Source organism: Euprymna scolopes, chromosome 22 (genome assembly GCF_053919585.1).
Source record: "Euprymna scolopes isolate OS-2025 chromosome 22, ASM5391958v1, whole genome shotgun sequence".
Taxonomy (NCBI): Eukaryota; Metazoa; Mollusca; class Cephalopoda; order Sepiida; family Sepiolidae; genus Euprymna; species Euprymna scolopes.
The window spans coordinates 71,168,978-71,177,014 of NC_136503.1; the positions used below are offsets into that span (position 1 = coordinate 71,168,978).

General features: G+C 32.5%; 1 pseudogene; it reads left to right on the forward strand.

The window, feature by feature from the left end:
• Window positions 1-6,999: 6,999 nt before the first annotated feature.
• Window positions 7,000-7,227, forward strand: LOC145244078 (U2 spliceosomal RNA; annotated as a pseudogene).
• The last annotated feature ends 810 nt before the right edge of the window (window positions 7,228-8,037 follow it).

Consider the following 8,037-nt stretch of genomic DNA (forward strand, 5'->3'; position numbering starts at 1 on the left):
CACTGATGATTACTTTAAGTTAGAGAAAGTGAGTTAAAACTAAAAAAACTATACAAAATACTGTCAGAAACCTATCCATTATGCCAGCCTATGTCATGGTAACATATGTTCGGTGAGTTTCAGACACTGTTTTGTATAGTTTTTAGTTTTCAACTTACTTTCCCAAACTTAACGTATTCAACAGAATTCGCGACCATTTCTGTTTTTTGAGCCAATTAAACATATTACATTACATAAAAGCACTAAACAATTATCCAATTAGGTAGAAATGTAAATTACCTTACCTTTGCTTTCATTTATTTGTTTTTGGACGACTTTTTCGAATCTGTGTATAGTAACCCCCCCTCCCCCCACCATCAACCAAATATTAATTACTAAATCACATTTTTTAAAACAACAACAAAAAAAAAGCATTTAGCGTTTCAACATTTTTGCTACGTTCGGCTTCATCCACTGATTGTTGGTCAAGTCCAAAACATGAATGATTGACAGAAACTTTCGAGGATCCAGATCAAATTCTGCAAGAGCACCATTTTTTTCAGTTTCGCCTTCTTTTTCACTTTTTGCAGTGGATTGCTGTACTAATATAAGAAACATGCATTTTCTCTTTTATTAAATTTTTCCATTACACCAAATTGAGCCACTGCAACGCGTGGCAGGGTACAGCTAGTATATATATATATATATATATATTTATATGTATATATACATATATAGTAACACAAGGTGTTTTTAAGGGCGTCGAACTTTAGATTGATAACTCTATTTTCCTTGATTGCAGATTTTGAAACAATCGATTATGTTGAGTTTAGCTTGGTTTGGCAATCAATTATGAAGAGACTGACACCCAAGAAGCGTTTGCAAATTGTGCAAATTTATTTTGATAATCACGATTCAGTTTGAGCAACACATCGTGCAACACGTGGATGTAATGGTGTACATAATTAACCATTAAAACGATTAATTAGAGAAGCTTTGAATCGTTTTCGCACTACATTCACCCTAAATGATAATACCTATCACGTAAGACGTCGTTCAGTCCGGACACAACAAGCGATTGTTATTGTACAGTGTAGTGTTGATATTGCTGTAAACGTGCCAATTCATCAATGTGCTCAGCACGTAAACTTATACCCTTCGACTTTATGACAAATGTTACATAAAGATCTTTGTTTACGAGCTTACAAGATTCAACTGGTACAGGAGTTGAAGCCAAATGATCATCGTTCATTCGTGGTGAATGGGTCAAGGGGAACATTGCCATTGATCCAAAATCTCCTTTCAACATTTTTTTCTGCGATGAAGCACAATTTTGTTTAAATGGCTATTCCAATAAACATAATTGCCGAATTTCAAGCAGTGATAATCCTTCATCGTATCGTAGAAACACTATTACGTCTAGGAAAAGTCACTGTTTGGTGCGATTTATTATTTTAGTGAAATCATTGGTTCCTATGTCGTTAAAGATGCTCAGAACATAAGAGTCAACAGTGAAAGATTCAGAAAAAATGATTACCAACTTCTTCGCGCCTCAACCGGAAGAAATTAATGTTGCACACAATGGTTTCAGCAAGGTTGAACCACATGCCACACAATTGACTGAAAGAAAAATTTGATGAATGAATAATTTCACGAAACGACCCTGCAACCTGGCCACCTCGGTCATGCAATTTAATTCCATTGGATTATTTTCTTGGTAACATGTAAAATCCATGTCTACGCAGATAAACCAAATACAATAAACAACTTGGAAGACAACCTTAAAGGCGTTATTGCCGAAATACAACCTACTTTAATGCGTACATTTTATAAATATTAAACGCTTAGATGACACCAAATAACCATAACCCGTAGATCCATACGTTCGAAATTGTATTTTAATTATAAATGCCTAAATTTAAACAGTCAGAATAAAACATCTATTTGTCAAACAAACATATCTTTGTGCAATTAATTTTCATTTAAAGTTCGTAGCCTCTACTCACTAGTTCATCTTGTCTGAAGAGGCTTTCTCCAGAGGGGTGAAATAAATTATAATGAGATTAAACTAGGTTTATGCTGTATTACATTTTATTGTATTTAGCAGTATATTAAAACGATCACAAAACAAATAAACAAAAAAGAATCAACGACTATTTCAGTAGGAAAATAGCTATTGATGACAAAATTCAAGAATGAGACGGTGTGACGAATAAAGAATTCTGCTTTTTTAAAATTTGCATTCGTATAAAAAATAATTCCAACACGGTTAAAGTATTTTCTAGATGGAATTAAACCTAATTAAATTTTATTGTTCTTAGTGGTATTTTACAACGCCCCATTAAAGAATGAAGAACTACAATCAAATACGTTTTGTGTATAATAAAAGTTATCGATAACTGAGCTAGAGAATGAAGTCTCAGTCTCTAGCTTTCATCACACACAAAATAAAATATCTTAGTCATATAGTCATATGGCAGATAGAGTTTCGCATGTTTTATGAGATTGCATTCATATAAAAATAATTCTGCCTCTGTAAAAGTATTTTGTGGAAAATATAAATTTCATTGTTCTTAACATACATTTTACGGCAATTTACTAAAAGTACAGACAAAAGATAAACAAATATTTATTTTGTGAGAACAATAACTACTGATGACTGAAATAGAGAAGACTGGCTTTACTTTATATATTAGATTTTAAGAATTAATGTTAAATATCGGAATTTTTTACTTTTACTAGAAACTAAACTATAAGCGAAAAATAATTGACAAAAATAATAAAAACAATTCATCATTATGAAAACAATTCTGCTAATAATAAATTGCGTCAATACGGAATCGAAATTAATAATTGACAATCGAAAACGAAAAATTATTTCTAATTGCTATTTTTAATTTTCTATGTGTGAAAAATACGCGTTTACACAAAAAAATGCAATAAAATTAAAGAATATTCTTTCAAATGAGATCTGAACCAAAGGTTTTTTTTTTTAACTTTACACTTTTCCATTATTTTAAGAGGTTTTCATTTAATAACAAATGTCAGGAAAAACTATGACACGGAAAATTCACGTACAATTTGAAAACAATACGATTTTAGCAACAAATAAACGAAGAAAATTCTTTTATTTCTTTTCATCGAAGAACGTAAAATGAAAACTTTCACCAAACATCGATTTTTGAAATTAAAAAAAGAGAAATTCTGTTTTCGTACTTCATTTTCAATGTTAAAACTCACCTTCAAATATATTTAATTGATTTGCTTTTTATTTTAGCACTAACATTAAAACATTTTTATTATAACTCTAGCATTAAACCGTTTTTATTTTAACACTAACATTAAAACATTTTTATTATAACACTAACATTAAAACATTTTTATTATAACACTAACATTAAAACGTTTTTATTATAACACTAACATTAAAACGTTTTTATTATAACACTATCATTTAAACATTTTTATTATAACACTAACATTTAGACGTTTTTATTATAACACTAAAATTAAAACATTTTTATTATAACACTAGCATTAAAGCTGTGACTTTGACCTTTATTAAGAACCCGTGTATCCTCTAATTTCTTCCCTCTTACCTCCACATTTATAAAACTAAATTTCTTTATTACCTTCGCTGAAGAGGTTATGTAATCGGTCGAATTTGTAACTAATTTTTATTGGTTTATGCAGAACATAGTGTCTCCATCAATCATCACCAAACTTTGTCGAAATATCCTAGAACTTATTTGATGTTAAGACATCAAGGCTAAAGGTCAATTTAATGGTCATGAATGAGGTAATAGTCACGTTATTGACGACAAATTTGCTCCTGTTCTACTATCTCCCTCTCAGCGAAGAGACAGTGCATGTCTGCTTTTGCTCTATCGTTATATTCATGGGAAGTGCTCGACTGAACTTCAATCTATGATCCCCCCTGTAACAGATTCACAAGAAACACTCGTCCAGCTACAACTACTATCAACAATTTCTTTTACTTGTACTGTGCCTAAAATTAAACGAAAATTCCATGAGCCATTTTCTTTTTCTCTAGAACTACTCGCCTATAGAACACAATACCGTCGGGCTGCTTCCCATCTTACTATATCATGGTTATTTGCAAGTCCAACATAAACAGGTAGTTGGTGAGTCGTCGTATAAAATAATCAATTTCTTCCCAATTTCCACTATAACCGCTCAACACGGCCGCCTGACACTCTTTAACTCTTATCCTCGAATGGCCTTTGGGTGTTAATAAGTGATGGCTGCTTTACAAAAAAAGTAATTTTCAGTATTTTATATGAACTGGCCGTTGACCGGGACCTTGAGAATTTCAGCTAAATTTTAAATTTTGATGAAGTTTCAACATATGTTTTAAGGTTGAGATATGTAGTCTTACGACGAATTGTTTGTTTTTATACTAAAACATGCCATAATTTTCATTTTGGAAGTGCGGCCAAAGGAAGTACTAAGAATTGAAAATTTTAAATAGAGTGACTAAAATTAATAGAAAAAAAAAATTGATAGATTTACTGTCAACACTCTCAATACGGAGACAGAATTTCAAGATAATTAATATGGACCAGTACTTGAAGCTTAGAAATGTTTATAGTCTTATCTTTGAATTTTTAATAATTTATGGATGTCAATGGCGAACGAAATCACAGAATAAGACTTTATCTGTTTGTGACCAGAATTAAATATAACCCATAAAACTAGCGTCGATAATGTAGTTTCAGTGTATTTATATACGCTTAAAGGGCTTATATCTGAATTAATAAGAGTTTGTGAATAAACAGATGAGGAACTACTACAGCTGTATACAGAATGTTTTAGGATGCTCTGAGGAATGACCTTAAGCCGATGGAAATCGATATCAATAACTGGAAAATTGGAACTGTAGTTCGAAACAAGTGGAAAAAAGTAATTATTTCGTACTACCCTTCCCACTATGTCATGCCTGTTCTTGTATTCTTTTGGAACTAGTTGGCTACATTCACTTACTATATAATTTATCGTTTCGTCTCTTTGTCCACAGAGTCTGCAGTTGCTGTTTTCTTGTGTTTTCTCGATCTTTGCTTTGATGTGCTTGGTTCTTATCAAGTTATCTTGTGCTGCCGTTATGAGGGATTCAGTTTCTCGGTTTACGTGTTCTTTTCGCATCGATGCCCACGTGTTTCGCTATCTTCTTTAGTTGTAATCCTTGCGAATCTTACGTGTAGTTGTTTCTCTTCCCATACTCCTTTTCTTGTTTCATTCTTTGTCTCTCTGTTTTATGTGTTGTTGATTTTTTTCCGTGTCTCTCGCTGCCATAATTATACTTTTAGTGTTTTGCATTATGTATTTTTCAAGTTCTTTTTTAGCGTCATTTACACAATCTTCTATATAAACCAGTCCCCTCCCGCCGTCTTTTTTCCAATTTACGAGAGTCGGTCGAAATCGTCCTTCGGGTGTAGTGCGTTCTGCATGATCAAAGTTTCCTGGTCTTCTAATCGAGCTGTCTCAATTCTTTTTTTTAGTCCACCTGTTATATTATGGGGCTCTAAAAAGGGGTCTGTTGTGTAATGTGTATGTGAATATGTTCCATAACGATATACATGTTGAATAGTGGGCTTATCTTGTTCTGTATAATTTAACATTTATACAACAGTTCTAAAAGGAAACAATTGACGTGGAATTATTTATTTATCGAAATAGTAATAGACAAACAGTTCCTTTTAACAGATCTAAGTAACACAACACATACTTGAATTACTTACGAAGATTTATTTTCATGATGCAGTCGGCATCTTCAGAAATTACACGTTTTAACATCTTGGCTGCCTCAAATGACGCCGCTTCCTGCACCATGGAGAGACCAACTCCCCTTTTTGAGACGTCCGTTCCCTCTAATGTCCAGCTAACGACTGCCAAGAATAGCCCCAAATATACATTTCATCACGTTCTCATTACGTGTCTCAGACCAACAGCTGACGTAATCCCAATCTAGTTATTTGTTTATGCAAACCAAAAACCATGTTTACATCTATTTTCTATTTTCATATTCCTTTTGCGATATTATTATATGTCAATTATATTGAATTGTTTATTTTTCTAGTAATAATTCATCCAGCGACCTGCCCTCGCTCGAATCAACTAATAATAATAATAATAATAATAATAATGCTTTGATCATTGGCCATACTTGCCACAGTTAACACAGATACTACGTTATGATCACAGGCCAAAAGGGTCACAACGTTAGACACCCTATGAACGATCCAGAATATCTTACTAGTGATACTGCCCATGTATTTATACCTTTTTAATAGGTTTCTACTATATAATTTAGTTTCTCCTGAACTATTCCTGTCCAATTCTCTCTTTTATTTCTGTTGCTTTGATGCTTTCAGAACTCCCAGGAATTTATAGGCGTCTTGTTCCCCTAGTGCCCTCATCTTTGTTTGGTTAGTTATTATTATTATTATTATTATTATTATTATTATTATTATTATTATTATCATTATTATTATCATTATCATTATTATTATTATTGTTATTATTATTATCATTATTATTATCATTATTATTATCATTATTATTATTATTATTATCATCATTATTATTATTATTATTATTTTAATTTTATTAAACTTATATTTTTTGTTATTAATGCTACAAAATATTGTTGCTACCCCCACCCTACTCCCCAGGGTGTTGGTCCCCATTCCCCCTTCACTCCTCACATTAAAAATCGGACTGCTGCCTAATTTGCTCGGTGGGGGAGCAAATAAATACCCTTTTCTTGGCCTTTTTACCAAGATCAAAGTGTAGTATCTGACCGGCAGATACTGCAAGCAAAGACCATATGTGGGGTTGCCCCCACGTATAAGACCTTGGTCAATGTAGGGGCAACCCTTCATACCAATTGTCACTATCCAGCTCCTCTACTCCCCGGGGAGTTGGCACCCATTTCCCCATTACTTCTCACATTAAAAATCGGCCTTGTGCCTAATTTGCTCGGTGGGGGAGGAAATAAATACCCCTTTCTTGGCCTTTTGGCCAAGATCAAAGTGTAGTATCTGGTCTTACTACATGTTGTACTTATGTTTGTAACTTTGTGATATAAAGTGGGGGATAACTTTTCTGTATTAATTTAATGTAAAATGATCACCCACTTTACAACCAGTCAGTCTCAACAAGTAATTCTCCAGATCATTCAAGTTGTTTTTGAAGGATTCCAGTTATTTTTTAAGCAGTCAAGTTATTCTTAAGGTCATTCGATTCATCCTTAAGTTCATTAAAGTCATTCTAAGACATTTACTTGTTATTTATTTAAGTCATTTCATCCCATTTTTCGGTCATTTTAGTTTATCTTTAAGAATTTAATGTCAATCCTACATTCACGCATTCATCCATTACACGAGCGCACGCGACTAATGGCTATCGGCCTTGTTTAACGTGAAAGTGTAATGTTTTATCGATAATAATTCGATGAAATACAAAACGAACAGTAAACTTTTAAAATAATGTCGGTCGTTGAAACCCACTAAGGAAGAACTGTTACAGAAAGAGGGAAAAAACGAAGCCTGAACGAAAACGCGTCGCGTTCATGAGAGATCAGCTTTTCTCGAAGAAGAATCCACTTCGATAAATATCTTTGTTTAGGTCATACTATTTTTTGTTTTACGTTATGTACTTAATAAACACGCTTATATTCGATATCAACATAGACAGGTGAATGAAAACACGTCGTGTCTATGAGAGATCAGCTTCTCTCTCTCTCTCTCGAAAAAAAAAACACGACTTAGAAAAAACCGACTTTGGAAAAAATATTTTTGTTAATATTGTAATATTTTTACATATAGTTATGAACTTAGTAAACACGCTGGTATTCGATTGCAACAGAATCGATAGGTCAAAAATGAAAAAAAAAAATGTACGCGAACGAAAACACGTCGTTTCTATAAGAGATCAGCCTCTCTCGAGAACAAACATAACTTAGAAAAAACCGACTTTGGAAGAAAATATTTTTGTTAATATTGTAATATTTTAAATATTAAGTTATGTACTTAATGA